Genomic DNA, 19,492 nt, shown 5'->3' on the forward strand with positions numbered 1-19,492 from the left:
ATAGATGTAACTGTAAGATAAGAATGGGAACACATATAATAATAGCATGTGAATGTTCTATGCTCTAAAAAATAGAATACAGATTTAAAATATGAAGAAAAGGGAAAAAGAAAGAGGAGAGTAGAAAAAGATCATCGGTTCTATATGGAAAACAAGTGAAGTCAAAGAAAATAATTTGAAATTGAGAAATTACTTATAAAAAGGTTTAAGAAGAGGATTAAATACACTGTAAAAGGTACAAAGTAACTACTTGAAAATAAAAGCTTTTTTAATGACAAAGGAAGAAAAAGGAAAAAAAGAAGAGAAAAAAGTCATATCACATAGATTTTTAAAATGCCCACAATAAATATAATATGCACACTGGGCTCCCCACATGCTCAGTGACATGAATCTGCCTGCAATGTAGGAGACATGGGTTCAATCCCTGGGTCAGGCAGATCCCCTGGAGAAAGAAACAGCAACCCACTCCAGTGTTTATGTCTGAGAAATCCCATGGACAGAAGGAATGGGCAGGCTATAGACTATGGTGTCACAAAAGAGTCAAACATGACTTAGGGACTAAACAACAACAACAAATATGCACAGTAATTATGACACAAAATAGTATGACAGAGTTTAAATAAAACATAAAAGTCATGTAAAGAAAGAGAATGGACTGAATTTGCCCACTAAAAGGAAAAGACATTCAAACTGATTCATAGGGAAAACTTAATTCTGTGTTGACACAGACCTAAATTGTTGTTCAGTCTCTCTGTCATGTCTGACTCTTTGCAACCCCACAGACCCCAATTCAAAAAGGAGAGGGGAAAAAGGCAAAAAATGTAACAGGCAAAGAGAAACAAGAAGAAAGCAAGGGTTGTATATCTGACACCAGATAAAGATAATCGGGCCAAAAAGCACTAAGCAAGACATCTTTGTAATAAAAAAAACTATAATTCGTAATGTAGACTTAACATTTATGAGTCCCTCTGAATCAAACAAAAATAAAATCATTGAAAATAGGATATTCTGACACACCATCCTTAGTGTAAAACACGTCAACTGGATTAAAAAAATAAGTAATATAACATAAGTGAGCAATGCAATCAATAATGAGGTCTTATGGATTTTGTATCAAACACTACACTCTGATAATGGAAAATGTACACTCTTGTCAGCTGCACACAAAAATTAATCATCTAATAGCTTACTCAGGAAATTCATTGGTTATAGAACATTTAAATGTCAAAGATAACATTCTCTGATTACAATGGGATAAAACTAAAACTAAAAATTAATAATTTAAATCCTATTCCATTTGGAAATTTTAAAAAATATCTTTACTCTTAGCTGAAAGGGGAAATGCAAACTGAATCAATATATTTCTGAAAACAAATCCCAATGAAATATTATATATTTGAATTTGTTATTCATTTAAAATAGCATTCAGAAAATTATTCATAGTTTTAAACACATATCAGTATAAATTTAAAAAATAAATGTAAGTAAAGTCAACAAAAAAGAAGCATAAAGAAAGAATCAGTAAAAATAAAAACAGCAATGAATGAGGTAGAATACAGTAAACAGTAGGTCAATTTAGTAAACCAAAGTCCTGTTTTGATTTTCTGAAAAAAAAAAAAAAATCAATACACAAGGCACTATTTAATCAAGAAACAAAGGTAGAAAGCCCAAATATAGAAAACGAGAAATGACATAAAAAATAATTGAAATAATGCTATTTACAGCAACATGAATGGACCTAGAAATTATTATACTAAGTGAAGTAAGTCAGAAAGAAAAAGACAGCTATCATATGTATCATTTATATGTGGAATCTGAAATATGACACAAATGGACTTATTGGCAAAATAGAAATAGACTCATAGAAGTAGAAAACAAATTTATGGTTGCTAAAGGAGAAAGAAGGGGAGGATAAATTACAAGTTTGGGATTAATAGATACACACTGCTATATATAAAATAGGTTAACAATAAGGACCTACTCAGGGGTCTATACTCAATATTTTGTAATAACCTATAGGGAAAAGAGTCTGAAAAAGAATCTATATTTATTTGTCTATCTATTTATCTATACATACATACATAGAAAGAGAGACATTCAGTTGTATATAAATATAACTGAATCATGTTGCTGTATACCTGAAACACATACAACATTGTAAATCAGCTATATTTCAATAAAAAGAAAATGAGGGAAAAATTCAATATAAGCAAAGCACCTAAATAAGTAATTTTTTTAAAGATGCTAAAATGGCCTTCAAATATAGTAAAATATGTTTAACTTCTTTCGTAAAAGGAAAATACAAATTTAAAACTACACTGAATGCCATTTTTACATGGTTAGATAGGCAAAAATTTAAAAACTTGACAATATTATTGTTGGAAAACCTTATCAGTGGCCATGCAAAATGGGACAACCATTTTGAAGGTGGTTTGGACAGTATCTAACAAATTTACAAATGCCTTTGACCTGGAGATTCCACTTTTAGGAATTTAGCCTGAGGATATGCTTCTAACATACATCTATCCTAGTTACAAATTACTGGCAGTTCTAAACTGCTGAAAGAAAGGAGACTAATTGAGTAAACCACGGTATATCCTCACAGTGGAATACAATGCAACTTTAAAAAAGGATGAAGATCTCTGTGAACTGATTAAGGCATTTCAAATATATATTGTTAAAGGGAAAAAAGCAAAGTGCAAAAGAGTTTTTATAGCATGTTGCTCTTCATGTAAAAATAAAAAAAGGAGAAATAAGAAAACATTTATTTTTATTAAAAGAAACATATGAAAGTATAAACCAGAAACTTATGGGACTGATTTTTTATGGGAGAAAGTAATTTTCTCTGAGTAGATTTTTATATAATTTTGACTTTGGGAATCAAGTAAATATTCTGCATATTTAAAAATATAAAATGAAACTTAGGAGAGTAGGAGGTAAATCCCTAAAACTGAACGCAAAGAAATTCAAAGAATTCCACTTACACTTAAGGGAAAAGGAATTGATGGCAGCAACTTTTAAATGCAGTGTTTCACTATGCAGCCTTAGTCTTAAATGAATATAAATTAAAAAAAAAATCCCTGTAAACAAATCTTGAACTCTTATAATAGGAAAGTTTGCCCCATGGATTACTGTAACCAAGGATTCAAAAAACCCCACACCATTATTAAAGGGCACACAGCCATCATATCCCTCCTGATACAACAATCTGGATGGAAATATTGCTTATTCAGTATTTCAGCCAAAACTCATAACCTGAACCTAAAATGAATCATCAGGAAAACCCAGATAATGAAATTTTCTGTGAAACAATTAGACTGTATTTTTCAATTTTTTTAATGTCAAAGGCACCAAAACAAAAAAAAAAATGTTATGGATTATTTTAGATTAAAAAATACTGACGAGATCCTGAATTGCACCCAATACTGGGGAAGATAGGAATAAAAGTTATTATTGTAACAATTCAAGAAACTGAAATATGGACTGTATAATAGATATGGACTGTATTTTAGACCGTATATTATATATTGGAAAACACCCTAATGCTGGGAAAGATTGAGTGCAGGAGAAGGGGGTACAGAGGAGAAGATGGTTGTATGGCATCACTGATTCAATGGACATGAGTTTGAGCAAAATCAGGGAGACAGTGAAGGGCATGGAAGACTAGTGTGCTGTAGTCCACTGGGTCACATAGAATCCAGCACCAACATGACTGAGTGACTGAACAACAAATTAGATAACATTATATCAGGATTTGAAACTTCTGAATTTGAAATTTGTTGTGAGATAATAAATACTAACATAATTAGGGGCTGAAAGTGAAAGTGTAAGTTGCTCAGTCGTGTCTGACTCTTTGCGACCCATGGATTATACAGTCCATGGAATTTTCCAGGCCAGAATACTAGAGTAGGTAGCCTTTCCCTTATCCAGGAGATCTTCCCAACCCAGGTCTCCCGCATTGCAGGTGGATTCTTTACCAGCTGAGCCACAAGGGAAGCCCAAGATTACTGGAGTGGGTAGCCTATCCCTTCACCAGTGGATCTCCCTGACCTACGGATCAAACTGGGTTCTCCTTCATTGCAGGCAGATTCTTTATGAACTGAGCTATCAAGGAAGCCCAATTAGGGGCTACAGGGCATACTTAAGGGCTGCAAGGCATAATGTATATCAGTTCAGTTCAGTCATTCAGTTGTGTCCGACTCTTTGTGACCCCATGAACCGCAGCATGCCAGACCTTCCTGTCCATCACCAACTCCCAGAGAACCCAAACCCATGTCAGTTGAGTTGGTGATGCCATCCAACCATCTCATCCTCTGTCGTCCCCTTCTCCTCCTGCCCACAATCTTTCCCAGCATCAGGGTCTTTTCAAATGAGTCAACACTTCGCATCAGGTGGCCAAAGTATTGGAGTTTCAACTTCAGCATCAGTCTCTCCAATGAACACCCAGGACTGATCTCCTTTAGAATGGACTGGTTGGATCTCCTTGCGGTACAAGGGACTCTCAAGAGTCTTCTCCAACACCACAGTTCAAAAGCATCAATTCTTCAGCGTTCAGCTTTCTTTATAGTCCAACTCTCACATGACCACTGGGAAAACCATAGCCTTGACTAGACGGACATTTGTTGACAAAGTAACATCTCTGCTTTTTAATATACTGTCTAGATTGGTCATAAGTTTCTCTCCAAGGAGTAAGTGTCTTTTAATTTCATGGCTGCAATCACCATCTGCAGTGATTTTGGAGCCAGCAAAATGAAGTCAGCCACTGTTTCCACTGTTTCCCCATCTATTTGCCATGAAGTGATGGGACCGGATGCCATGATCTTAGTTTTCTGATTGTTGAGCTTTAAGCCAACTTTTTCACTCTCCTCTTTTACTTTCATCAAGAGGCTCTTTAGTTCTTCTTCACTTTCTGCTATAAGGGTAGTGTCATCTGCATATCTGAGGTTATTGATATTTCTACCAGCAATCTTGATTCCAGCTTGTGCTTCCTCCAACCCAGCATTTCTCATGATATATATAGCTAGTCCCATATAGGTCAGAAAAACAAGAAATATTACAGAGAAAATGATAAAGTAATGTGGGTAAGTGTTAAAACTTGGGAAAATTTGGATAAGAATATTCAGAAGTTCCTTGCACTATTGTTATAATTTTTCTGTGAGTTTGAAATAAATTTGAAGAAAATGTTTTTAGAAAAACAGCATAGAAAATAGTATGTACCCTTCACTCAAGCAATAATTTCTGTAGTATTATTACTGATGATCAAGTGAAGATTAATACTTGGATGGAGAGAGGTATAAAGTTTTCAAAATCATCCAAAAATATTGTATCTATTGTGATCTGTCTGGATGGCCCCAAACTGGTCCTACACATGGTGCTTTGTCATCCTCCCACCTTAATGCATACAGTTTACTCAGTACTAATGTTGAAGATTTCTTTGTAAACTTCCACAGGCAAATAATTAAATTATGAAACAATTTGAAAGGTATTTTTAAAAATTATATGTGTACATATCACTATTTTAGAAGTAAAATATCTTTTCATAGAAAACTTGGAAACCAGGAATAACAGCTCAGTGGTTAAGGTAATGGGCTAAAGAACTTGAAAAACATAGAAAATTATGCACAATAGAAAGGAAAAAAAAAAATCATTGACTGATGATTTCATGAAGAAGAGAGTTTAAAATATTTTGCCTAATTTTTAAATGAAAGGTCAAAGTTCTTTGCAAAAAAAGACGTAAGAGTGATCAAAGTAGATGATAAATGTTGGTTTCTTAATGAAAATAAATCCACTGCATTCCAAAAATAGAAAATTTGCATTTGAATTCACTATGTTTTTCTTCCATAAAGCAATCTCCTTTATAAAAAATGAAAAACATTTGCCGATATTCAGTTTCATTAAGCAGATAAATCAATAACTTCCGAAAGCCTGAGTAGCTTGTTGGCACAAACTTGTGTGACCTTATTTTCACTTAAATGTATCAAGATTTGTTCTGGCAGTTAAAAAGAAACACTTTTAAGTTATCAACGACAACAAAAAAATCTATACAAACAAGTGAATAATTGACATTCACTTTCTTTATACATATAACGATAAAAGGGAGAGGGGGAAAGAAAGAAATACATGAAAATTTTCCAGTGAGCTGCTCGAAACTGAAGAATAAGGCGACTAGGAAACAACGCAGCATGGTGTCAAGATCTAAAAACATGCCTCATCTTACATCAGGCCTCCAGCCAATTGTGGATTTAAGTGTAGAGGACAACCAGGTCATTTTCCCTTGAGCTCCTTTACCGTCAGATACTTTCCCTGGTGTTCACGCTTTTACTGCCATGGGGTGAATTGGAAAAGGGGCCAGGACTTTTCTGCCCAGGGCCTCCTAAGCAGTACATCTGTCATGGATCATGTTATAGAACAGAAATGTTTGTTTTTGATCCTATTCATTTCAACTGGCAGGCAGTTATTATTAGAATGAAAAATTAAGCCATTACGCCATCGTAGCCTTTCTGGCTCTAACAAATTTATGGAGTTAATACAGCAAAATTATCTTTTCTAGCTGATAAAAACAGCTGTATGTAGACAGCTGGCCTTTTCTTAAATAGTAAGAAACACAAAATGGCTCGCCATGTTGGGATGAACCCCAACAAGTGATGTTTGCTGATTTGGCAACATGTGAATAGGTACACCATGAATGATGGGTGTCTATCCTGAGAAAGGGCTTTATTTTTATTAGTCTTCCTGTAGAAAGGAACCAAAATTCATACCTTCACATCTTCTAAAAATAAACCTCTGCAGTCCTTAAGTAGCACTGTTATTTATAGGTCTGCCATTTTTCTGTTATTTACTAAATGTTTCAATTAACATTTCTGCTACGCAAATATTCATGTAGCAATTACAACTTTTCCGAAACCAATGAATTGCAAGTGTAGCTACTTCCTATTTATAAAACACTCTTCTAATATCTTTGGAAGCTGCTCATCTCTGGTAAAAGATTTGAGTCATAAAAAATGCAAAGCACAATAAGTACTGATGGGGTGCTTTTCATTCCAAGAGCTTTATAGTGATAACTTATTCAGGCCACCTCTGTAAAGGTCACATTGATGATGGTACCCACTAGACCAGAACAGTATTGCATCCCTTGGGGGAGGGGGCAGGTCTCTGGGGCACGCTTGACTGAACCAGCACATTAGCACCTGGGTAGTTTTCAAACCAAATTCCTGAATCTTTTCTTACCACATGTAACAATACTCCAATGCCAACAAGAGCAATATTTTAACTTTATTCTAAGGATTCAGGTTAAATGTGTCATAGAGTCTTTTAATTTCCGTGTGTCTGTCTCTATGTGTATTATATATGAATGCATAGTTTTATTAGTTTTGAGATTTTGAGTTGTTTTATTTTCCTTTCCCAGGTTCCATTTAAATGATTTTATTGTAACACAGCTTTCTTTGGTTGTCAGAAAATTGCTTCGCCTTTTGGAGAGAGGATCTAAGTTCCCTTTTGTCAAGATTGCGTATATGAATAGCCACTTTTGACCTCACCACTGAGGTTAGAAATAAAATAGCCATTTTTTAGCTCATCACTGACTTTAGAATCAAAAGCTAAGTATGTTGATGCACTTCCTAAGTCCTGATACAAATCTAACTGGTCAATCCTTTCTTCTTAAAGATGCAGTGTTGTTGAGTCAGTCAGTAGTGGTGTCCAACTCTTTGCAATCCCATGGACTGCAGTACACCAAGTTTCCTTGTCCTTTGTTAAGGATGTAATAGATTTGGCTAAATAAGAATAACTGTCTTGAATTACAGGTACATGGAGTAGAAGGGAGAGTCCTTTGCATGTTTGCTTTGTTTTTCTTCAAAGAAAAACTTACTAATACCATCAGAAAGGTAGCAAAGGTGCTAGTCTACCAGTCAGTGGGAAGACATTTTAGTAACAAAAATAGGTATCGGTTATGGAGGTTTCTTCTGTGCCATCCTTCATATTCCATACCTATCACTTCATTGCTTCATACCCATTCCACAGATTAGGAAACGGAGGCATTCGTTAAAATTACTTGCAAAGGTCATGCAGATATTAAGTGATAGATTAGAACCCAAATCCAAGCAGCCTAGCTCCAGAGACCTCATCCCTAAACACTATGAAACTGCTTTCCCACCACTAGAGACCCTGTTGAACAGAGCCCTCACCTTGAGGTGGCCAGTTGGAAGGCCAAGATCATAAGCCAGGACAATGGGCTGGTCTCTCATAAGAGGACTGGCTCCAAAAGCTTCATCTTAGTTCCTTCCCTTGCTCCTTCTGCTTTTTCCATCAGTCTTGGGCCCTGTGGCCCTGTGGCTCTCACCCAGTTGGAACATGTCACTATTGTAGCTTCTCTGCCCTAGAGTACCCCCATCCAACACTTTATTGATTAATTTCACCACTGCATCATTTCATTCCCCATAGGCTTATAAACCTAGCAAATATAAAAGTACTAAATTCAGTAAATGAATAAAGAAGCAATCATATCGAAAGCATTCTTCCTATAAGAAATTATTTATTTTATGATTACTCTTGATAGTGCAAAGAGATATGTGGAAACCATTTTATATGTAGGATGTTTACAAGGTTTTAAGGGAGATTGACTTTTTTCTCAATGAGAGATTTGAATTCTGCATATGCCACTTTATAGATACATAACTTTAGAGAAATTATTTTAACTTTTCTAAGCCTCAATTGTATCATCATTTGTGAAAAGTGGATAATAAGAATTGCATGGAGCTGTTAAATGTGTTTTGAAAGTGTTAGTCACTCAGTTCAGTTCAGTTCAGTCCAGTCTCTCAGTCGTGTCCGACTCTTTGCGACCCCATGAATCGCAGCACGCCAGGCCTCCCCATCCATCACCAACTCCCAGAGTTCACTCAAACTCATGTCCATCGAGTCGGTGATGCCATCCAGCCATCTCATTCTCTGTCGTCCCCTTCTCCTCCTGCCCCCAATCTCTCCCAGCATCAGAGTCTTTTCCAGTGAGTCAACTCGTCGCATGAGGTGGCCAAAGTATTGCAGTTTCAGCTTTAGCATCAGTCCTTCCAATGAACACCCAGGACTGATCTCCTTTAGAATGGACTGGTTGGATTTCCTTGCAGTCTAAGGGACTCTCAAAAGTCTTCTCCAATACTGCAGTTCAAAAGCATCGATTCTTCGGCGATCAGCTTTCTTCACAGTCCAACTCTCACATCCATACATGACCACGGGAAAAACCATAGCCTTGACTAGACGGGCCTTTGTTGGCAAAGTAATGTCTCTGCTTTTTGATATGCTATCTAGGTTGGTCACAACTTTCCTTCCAAGGAGTAAGCATCTTTTAATTTCATGGCTGCTTAGTCATGTCCAATTCTTTCTCCCCTATGGACTGTAGCCTACCAGGCTCCTCTGCCCATGGAATTCCCCAAGCAAGAATGCTGGAGTGGGTTGCCATTCCCTTCTCCAGGGGAATCTTCCCAATCCAGGGATTGAATCCAGGTCTCTTGCATTGCAGGCGGATTCTTTACCACCTGAGCCACCAGGGAAGCCCAAATCAGTTCTGACCTTAGGCAAAGATTCTCTGCCCTCAGATAATCCTCAGATAGATAAATGCAGATGTTTAGGTAGAACACAGACAAGAGAAGAAAAATATTAAAAAGTGCTAAATTAAATTAATATTAAATCAATCTAGACTTAAATTCTTGGTGATTGTGTATTTTTTTACTGACATAGCTGATTTATGATGTTGTTTCAGATATACAGTAAAGTGATTCAGTTATATATATATATATATATATATATACATATATATTGTGTATCATTTTCACATACAGGGTAAACATTAGCATTGCTGACAAGAATAATGTTTAAAATTTGAACTAAGCATTTCATCCAACAATTGATTTGTCTTATGGGTTAAAAAGGATTTCCCCATTCAGTCTTGGAAGACATTGTGGAATATATAGGAATTGGGGAGTTGTATAAATGACTGTCTGGGAAATTTACTCAGGCTAGAAAATTCCAATTAAGAATCTCAATCCTGTTTTTAAAAATTTGAGCTTTAAAAAGCTGATATAACTTCACCCATTAAGGTAATTATTTTTACTTCCAATGAGGCATGGTATGATTAAACTTAGCATTTTTTTAAATGAGTATTAACTGAGAATCAATGAGAACAACATGTCCCAGCAAATGATAACTTTACATGTAAAATGGAAACAGCATCTTCACACTTTTTATAATGCATAATGGTTAAAAAAACAGTGGTAATCAGTTACTTTATTTTTAAATAAAATATAGAAGCATAATAAAATATGAAAATATATTTCACTTCAATATAAAACAAAAAGTGGCATTTTTAAACTAATATTCTCTGTGTTCCTAAAAGATACACTAAACATTTAAAAATAATTTGGTTTCTGTTTTCATATATAGAGACGAATATCTCTATGAACTGGAAATTAGATCAGTCTTAATTTCAGTCAGCAACCAAAAAATGCAAGAACTTAGGTGTATATAAAAATTGATTGGAAGAAACTCAAAATTTAAACACTAAAGGACATATCGTACACAATGGTTCCATTTTCAAAGACAAAATCAACTCTCTGCATTCAGTATGCATATAAATTTTCTTTAAAAAGCCAAACTTTGATTATTCATATCCTGCTTAGAGCTGGTGTGCCCAAACCTTGTACTTGTCAACCTTATTTTGTATCTGTTAGGTATATATGTATATATTCATAAGAATATATGTACATGTATGTGCATATAGATGTTTATCTGACTGTACACATATACATACAGGAGTGTGTAAGCAGAGCCACTGTTTTAGTCTATACATCCATACCATCCAGGGTAAACAGTAATCCCAGCTAATACCAAACATCAACAGAAAGTGATTTAAGAAGGGGGCTAACATGAGAAAAACCTGCTCTTACAGCAAAAATTTAACAACACAACCTTTTGGTTGTACCGTGGAAATATGTGGCTTTGTTTCCATGCAAACTGTACTGAGAGATTCCATCTGGTCAGCAAACCTCATGTGTATGTTTTGGAAATTTTGTTCAAGTTTCATAAATCTTGTCATATATCAGGTTATTCTCAATATCAGCCAAAGTAAATAATCTACAGCCAGAAGAGTGAAAGATCATTTATGCCCTAATTACAGATCAGCTTTCTTTCTCAGCCAATGCCACAGCTCTGCTTTCATTAATCAGGCCTTTGATGACTAACATCAGTTGATGTTAGGAGTATTCTGTGAACAAGTTTCAGAACATAAATTCGTCTGGAATTAGGATATTGAATTGTTTAAGTGACAGTCAAAATAACCCTCGTGCGACTTTTTAATAAATCCAATACTGAGAAATGAGGGAAACCTAAGAAACTTCTGAAAGAGATGTCAATCTTGGGATCTTGGGAACTCTTATAAATCCTCTTGCCCCTGTTACCCCTGGCTAAACATGATTCAGCTTCACACTGAGTTTGATGGGCCCCCCGCACTCGCCATTTTCAGCCATTAATCTCATTGTGCTTCTCTGTCTTGACACTAAACCACTCAAAACTTAACAAAACATTACTCAGACTCCAGAGACGCAGATTCTTTGTGTTTTTGTGTGAAAGCTGCTTTTATCTAGACATTTCCTTTACAAGCCTGTAAAAGTGAGATGGAATTATGACCTCGGATACCACGACTTCAGGGCTCCAATGTCTTCTGTGACTCTTGGAGGGTCCACTTACACACTGGTTTGACATTTCAACTGTATCTCCTTCTTGTACCCGGGATACCATTAGTGGGACTTGCAGCCCAGATTTTGCTTCTAAGGTGGTTTCCCTCTCATTACCCTCATTCAGGTAATGTGTCCAAAGCCAGCCCATGTGTCCCTCTGGCTAGTTCTTGTTTCTTGAATTCCCTAGGAGAAGAACTTGCTTGTACCACATGGCCTATCTCACCTTGTTTGAACAAAATTCTCTTTAAGTGATAAGACAGTGAGAGTAAATAAGCCTGTTGTAAAGAATTGAGGTTTTATACACATTCATTCATTCAATACATATTGGGTCTTTTCCATCCACCAGCATTGATGCAGTAGTTACTGAGACAGAGTGCTTATTCTCCTGGGAACTTATGTTCCAACGCGGAATGACAGGCAATAGACACATCTCCCCATGACATAGTTTCTGATATTGGTGAGTACTACAGAGAGAATGAAACGGAGTGTGGACATTGAGAAAAGGGGTTTGGGGAGTAGCAGTTTAATAAGATAGAGTGATTGGGGAAGACCACTCTGAGAATGTGACATTTGAATTCAGTGATAAGAAACCCCTAGGTGTGTGAGGGGATGGGGACATTGTTATCAGAGGGAACTGTAAGTACAAAGGCCTGGCATTAGGAAATCGAGATATTAAAGAAAACGCTACAAACACTAGGGTGGCTTTTTGCACTGTAGACACAAGATTTACTGGATGGCAGCTTTGGCATTTCCACTAGTGCAGGTCTTTGATGGGGAATGTGTGGGCAAACCTGTGTTTTGAAGGCAACACCTAAACTATGACATCTACCTCTGATTCTGAGTGGCCTGGGTTCAGCTAGTCAGGGACTTAGCTATTAGCTTTCTCTGGTTATTTCTTCTGCATCTCTCCCAAGACCTGATCATCAAGAAAGCTAAAATCAAAACTGAGCTTCTCCGAAATACAATTATGCATCTGAAGTCAATGGTTCATTTGTCTCCTGTATAGCAAAAGACCAATACTTGGTGGGAGGAAAGGAGCTGGTCTCCTGGTAGTATTTCCCCCAATCCTTTCCATCTCAACCCTTACCCTAACTCCCTGCCTTCTAATAATTTGTCTTTTTGTCATAATTTGACACTTCTTCCCTTCAACGCTGCTCTTTATGCTTTTTAAATATACTGTCTAGTGATATAAAATGACTGAATTAATAAAATAATAGTTGTTTTCAACGGAGGTCTCTAACACTCCTAGCTTGGGTCCCTAATTTGAGAACACATGTACTACTCCTGGGGGTGTCCCAGATGGTGCTAGTGGTAAAGAACCTGCTCATCAGTGCAGGAGAGGCGGGACTTGGGTTCGATCCTCGAGTCAGACTGCATTATTCATCCATTCATTGAGGCTGCCAGAGTCTTAGTCACTGGGCTGAGCAGAAAGGGAGGAACACATTGTAGTCCTTACCCTAACAGTTTCCCGTGACATACGGGGGACAGACACCACAGAAAGTGACTCCATGGTAGTGCAGAGAGGCACATGTGAAATCTTAGGGCAGCTAAAAGTCAAGTCATTAACCCTGGAGAAATGGCAAAGCAAGTTAGAGAATAGAATTAGAGAGCAGCTAGAGTAGGTGACAAGCTTCCAGTCCCTCAGACACTTCCAGTTCTGGCTCAGTACCAGGAGGTCATGATTAGATCCACCCTAACCTTTGGAAGCCTATGGGAAGACATCACATTCTTGGATATTTACCTTAATTCCTTATCAGCCACATAATTGCTTCCCTAGCTTTCTTGAACCACTGAATGATCTATGGCTGCAGTTACTCAATTATTATTTTCAACACAACTGATAACAATACTTTATAATTCTGTAGTCCTTCAACATGAAGCCTGCCTCCGGGTTATGACACAAATTGATGTCGCAAGTTGTATTATCTTTGCTTTCTGACTAAGCCGTCAAGGACAGGTGAGGAAAGACTTCTAAAGGTTTAGTTGATGTTTATGATGGGGGGTGGGGGGGTGCTGAGACATGAATACTGGAAAATGAAAAGGCAATTATGGACAAGGTTTCTACAGGCCCAAAGTTGAAGAGAAGCCAGAAAATTATTTAAATCCTTCTCACTCAATACCAGTTTTCACCTGAGGGGTTCACTTGAAGAATGAGAGACAGTTTCATCTGGTTAATATAGTCTCTAAATATCACAGTGGTAATAATTGTGAACCAAGAAAATTTAAAAAAATATAGTGATACAAATATATTTAGAGCTTGTAATTTTGCCAACCCACCATGACAACAAAAGCAGCATTTAAAAAGTCATTTTTAAAGCTTTTTTCTAAACATTTTATTGCATTCAACACAACAGTAGGTAGTATAAATTGTAGTTCAGTCACCAAGTTGTGCCCAACTCTTCGAAACACATGAATTACAGCTTGTAGGCCTCCCTGTCCCTTGTTAGTATAAATAGTGAATAACAAAATATATTTCTGTGTATAGATGCAGCCTTGGAAAGTAAACAACATCACAGAATATTTGTAGGAAAATAGAACACTATAAATATAAACTTGTGCATATCATTTCATCTAAGAATCCCACTTATGAAAATATGTCCCTCAATAGGGGGACATGGAAGTATGTGGAATAGATTTAGCTATAAGAAGGTTTATGGAAGCAGTATTAGGAACAGAAAAAAAAATAAAATCTGAATGTCTACTGACAAAGGATCAGTTAATAAATTCCACATAATGGAAAATCATGCAAAATTATAATTTATTATGGAAATATGTACATGATGTATTTTGCATGATACATTTTAAAGAGGAGAGGAACAGATTGAATCATAAAATTGAATCATATTAAATTCTTGTTTTTGTAGGTTCAGTTCAGTTCAGTCGCTCAGTTGTGTCCGACTCTTTGCAACCCCATGAATCACAGCACGCCAGGCCTCCCTGTCCATCACCAACTCCCAGAGTTCACTCAAACTCATGTCCACAGAGTCGGTGATGCCATCCAGCCATCTCATTCTCTGAGTCCCCATCTCGTCCCGCCCCCAATCACTCCCAGCAAAAGTGGTTAATACAACTCATTTGTTATCAAACTAAAAAAAGACCCCATTTTTGTAGATAATAAAAATACAACTATTGAATATAAGTGTTTGCATGCACAGAACAATTGTGAAAATACATTTATCAGGACTTTCAATATTAATCTTCAAGATAATAGGCTTAAGAGGTTTATTATATTTATTAATTTTTATTAATAAGATTAATAAGATTTGTTATAATCTTTACTCTTCCATTTTTTCAGAACTTTAAAGAAACATTCTTTTATAACTAAAAAGGAAAGAGTGAAATATACTCCATTTCAAAAACAAATTTAAAAAGGAAGAATTTGATGCCACAAATTTGTGTCCTTTTTATTCAGTGATAATTCCTTGTGCTATATTGTCTTTTATTCAGCCTTGAGTCCTCTTTTTTATGATAGTAAAGGACACATCCTTCATCCTAATAAGTGAGTGAAGTGAAGTAAAAGTCGCTCAGTCGTGTCCAACTCTGCGATCCCAAATTCTCCAGACCAGAATACTGGAGTGGGTAGCCTTTCCCTTCTCCAGGGGATCTCCCCAACCCAGGGATTGAACCCAGGTCTCCCACATTGCAGGCATATTCTTTACCAGCTGAGCCACAAGAGAAGTCCAAGAATACTGGGGTAGGTAGCCTTTTCCTTCTCCAGCAGATCTTCCTGACCCACGGATTGAACCGGGGTCTCTTGCATTGCAGGTGGATTCTTCACCAACTGAGCTATCAGGGAAGCCCCTCAGCCTAATAAAGGTATTCTGAAAAATAGCCAGCAAAATGTGAGCAAAGAAGAAAGAATGCATGGTCTGAGGCTCGTTAACTTATTGGTCTCTTCAATGAACCAAACTATTCTCTTTCCAAACATTATCAAGAATTTAGTTCACACAAACACACACACATATACACAGAGGCACACATACATTAATTGAGGGCATGTTTTGAGCTATTTTTAGATAATCACTAGTGGTATAGTGCTTAGAAGTGCTATGAACAACAAAATAAGGACAAAAAATATTTTATTTATATTCCAAATCAGTGGGGAACTGTGTTCAGTGCTCAAGTGCCATAGTATACTTGCTGTCACGTTTTCATCAACCCCGTTCTATGACTTGACTACTTTGGGGTTTGGACAATTTGACAGAAGCTCAGTCTAGCCCCATCCACATCTTCTACAGCTGTGGAAATCCAGACTTCAATCAGCATTTTTGATATCTGCTATTACCCCACTGAAGCCATTTGCTCTCTGAGAATACAGTGGGTGCTAAGTTGCTTCAGTGGTGTCTGACTCTTTGCGACCCTATGACTGTTGCCCGCCAGGCTCCTCTGTCCATGGGATTCTCCAGGCAAGAATACTGGAGTGGGTAACCATGCCCTCCTCCAGGGATCTTCCAAATCCAGGGATCGAACCTGCATCCCTTTTGTCTCCTGCTTTGTCAGGTGTGTTCTTTACCGCTAGCACCACGTGGTGTAGACATCAACATGCTTTTAGCCCAATTCCTAATTTTTTTAACACCTACTCCTATGATCACTGACAAATGTAAAATGATGATCATAATTATGACCTTGAGAAAGTGCAAGATCTTCCATTATCAAGGAAAACTTAGGTTATCGTCACTTAACTGTTCTTCCTAAGAAAATAGTAGATTCACATTAGAGAACACTTTTTTTTACAAATGTGAAACAAAGTATTTTTTATTGTAAGTTTGATGACAATTTCCTTTCAATCACATGGACTGATTAGGTACTGTAAAAATTAGTTAGCAGAACTCAGTTATTTCACTGCTTTCTACCAGAAACCCTTACTCATCCAGCATTTCATAATTTGAGTCTATTTTATTGAAGATATATTCATGTTATTCCATTGTACCTATTTCTTTTCCCAAATTCTCACTTGACATCTCTGTTTTTCTGATTCCAGTAGTTACTGTTTTGTTTTTTTTTTTTAAGTATTTAAGTATAGTAATCAGATGCTTTTGAACTGTGGTGCTGGAGAAGACTCTTGAGAGTCCCTTGGACTGCAAGGAGATCCAACCATTCCATTCTAAAGGAGATCAATCCTAGGTGTTCATTGGAGGGACTGATGCTAAAGCTGAAACTCCAATACTTTGGCCACCTCATGCAACGACTTGACTCACTAGAAAAGACTCTGATGCTGGGAAAGGTTGGGGGCGGGAGGAGAAGGGGACGACAGAGAATGAGATGGCTGGATGGCATCACCGACTCTATGGACATGAGTTTGGGTGAACTCCAGGAGTTGGTGATGGACAGGGAGGCCTGGAGTGCTGTGATTCACGGGGTCGCAGAGAGTCGGACATGACTGAGCGACTGAACTGAACTGAATCACCTGAGAAGTTTGTTGAAAATGAAAATTCAAAGCTTCATCTCTTGAGATGTTGATCCAGTAGGTCTGGTATAAATTGAATAATCTGCATTTTGATCAGGCACTCTAGAGATTTTGATGTTTAGTCGAACTGGGAAAAGAAAACTTACAGTTCTTTCTCTACCAAATGGCCCAATGAGATTTTTCTGCCATCTTGCACCCTTCCTCAAAATGACTGATCTTTCTGGATCCTTTAGAAGACTAGGTATTCCTCCACACCCCTAATATTACTTTTCTCCATTTTATTATGAAGGGCAAGTTCACAGTTACCTTGGTAATCTGAGAGTTTTCTTAGCCACTATCCCAAGAACTTTAAGGGGCAAATCCTTTCCTAAGAGAGTGTTTCAGCTCCTTATATGAAGTTGTGTGTGTGTGTGTTAGTCACTCAGTCGTGTCTAACTCTTTGAGACCCCATGAATTTCAGCCCACCAGGCTTCTCTGTCCATGGAATTCTCCAGGCTAGAATACTGGAGTGGATTGCCATTCCCTTCTCCAGAGGAACTTCCCAACCCAGGGATCAAACCCTGGTCTCCTGAATCGCAGGCAGATACTTCACCATTTGAGCTACAGGGAAGTCTTACATGAAGTTATAGCTCCCTTAATCAGATAATTGACAGATATTCTAACTCACTGAGTAATGGGTGTGTTTGGACTTTATAACCTCAAAGGCTAATTTTAGCAAGGTTCGTTAATAGCATGACTATATATAGTTCTTAGAAACCAAGCATTAATTTCATGAATTTTGTATATGTTTTTTGTCAGTATTTAGCCTAAGACATAAACAAGTAATATCAGAAATCTAAACTCTCTGCTTAAGATTTTTTTAATGCATTTAAGAAATAATAGCTCTGGCAATTCCCCTGTAACCTCCTGATTAATGAAGAATTTGGCTCCGTGAGTGAAAAAATGCAGAACATGGAGTCCACCTGCTTCCACCTCTCAGCCAAAGATCCTTTTCCCTATTAAAGTTGAACTACAGAGTTCTCTGTTTCTCAGGATTCAGAGATCACTGGTCCAGCTGTGATATGCAGTCTCAAAACACAAAACATCTGGAGAGATGATATGAATAGTTCATCTTTCCTTATTTATGTTTGAAAGCTGAGGCAATGTTTATGGAATGAAGAATTTGTTTAAATGAATGTCTGAACATTATGAATTCCTTGTCACACATTATCTGGCTTCACAATGGATGTAGTGAACCAGAACCTCTCTATATATACACTCACAGACACACACATATACATAGGCATATATCCATAGAGCCATATAGCATGTATGTATGTATATATCAAATGAGAGGTTGCTTTTCCTATGTAGGTACTTAGGGCAATCTCTGATCACATTAAGGCCATTGTATTCATTTTTCTCAAACCTAAGAGTAGACTGGAAGAATGGGATATGAGTATAACATGAAAGCAATATTTTTACAAAATCATGGCTATTAAAAACCTTTCATTCTTTGAGTAGAACGTACAACTTGAAATTAAAGTCTAATAACTGAATAATCTTCGTACAAGAGAAGTATCCTCATAATTCTGTTACCCAAAATGCTTTTGAAAGACAATCCACTATTTTTTTTTCAACTTTAAAATCATAATTGTGAGGGAAGCCCTGTGCAGTACAGTTTGAGACACATATGGATAAAAACATGGAGAACTGCTATGTTACTTGAAGACTGGGATCAGAGAGCTCTGACCAAATTAGTTTCTTGACTTTTCTCAAGGTCAGGAGGGGAAAGAGGAAGATGGCTTTTAATTATCAAAAATTAAAAGTTACTTGTAAACTGTAGTCCTGGTCTCTGAGTTAATCATGACTTGTTCAGGAAAAGAATCTGCAATTCTGACTGTGTCCTAACTGAAATATGGACATGATGAGATCCTCTGAGAGGCCTCAAGCTCCAGTGCATTTGGTCCCCAGTGGTCTTTGGTGCACTTTCCCTACAGGTAACTTTTGGGTGGTGGGGAGGTTCATTTATTGATGAGCCGTTGACCAACTTTGGGCTAGTGAAGTATCTAGGTGAAAGCGTAGTCTGAAGAAGAACAATTCCTCAGCTCTCAAAGCCATTCATCAGTGTCAATAGATTATTTCCTGAGAGTCATATTGAATTTGTTTTTCCTTTCATCTCATTTATAAATAAAATTGAAATTGTTTTAAGTTGTATCTTAAAACTTGGATTTATTTTAAAAAAACAAAACAAAATTAACCTCTTTATTCCTAAGCCTTCACAGATACTTACTTCAGTATCTTATACGACATTGAGAGATCTAATAACCAATTCCTTTTGTGACTTCTCTTTGTGCATCCTTGTTCTTCTGTTTACCATATTTAT

The sequence above is a fragment of the Moschus berezovskii genome, chromosome 11 (genome assembly GCF_049115385.1).
Source record: "Moschus berezovskii isolate FMDL1 chromosome 11, NW_MosBer_1.0, whole genome shotgun sequence".
In the NCBI taxonomy this organism is placed as follows: Eukaryota; Metazoa; Chordata; class Mammalia; order Artiodactyla; family Moschidae; genus Moschus; species Moschus berezovskii.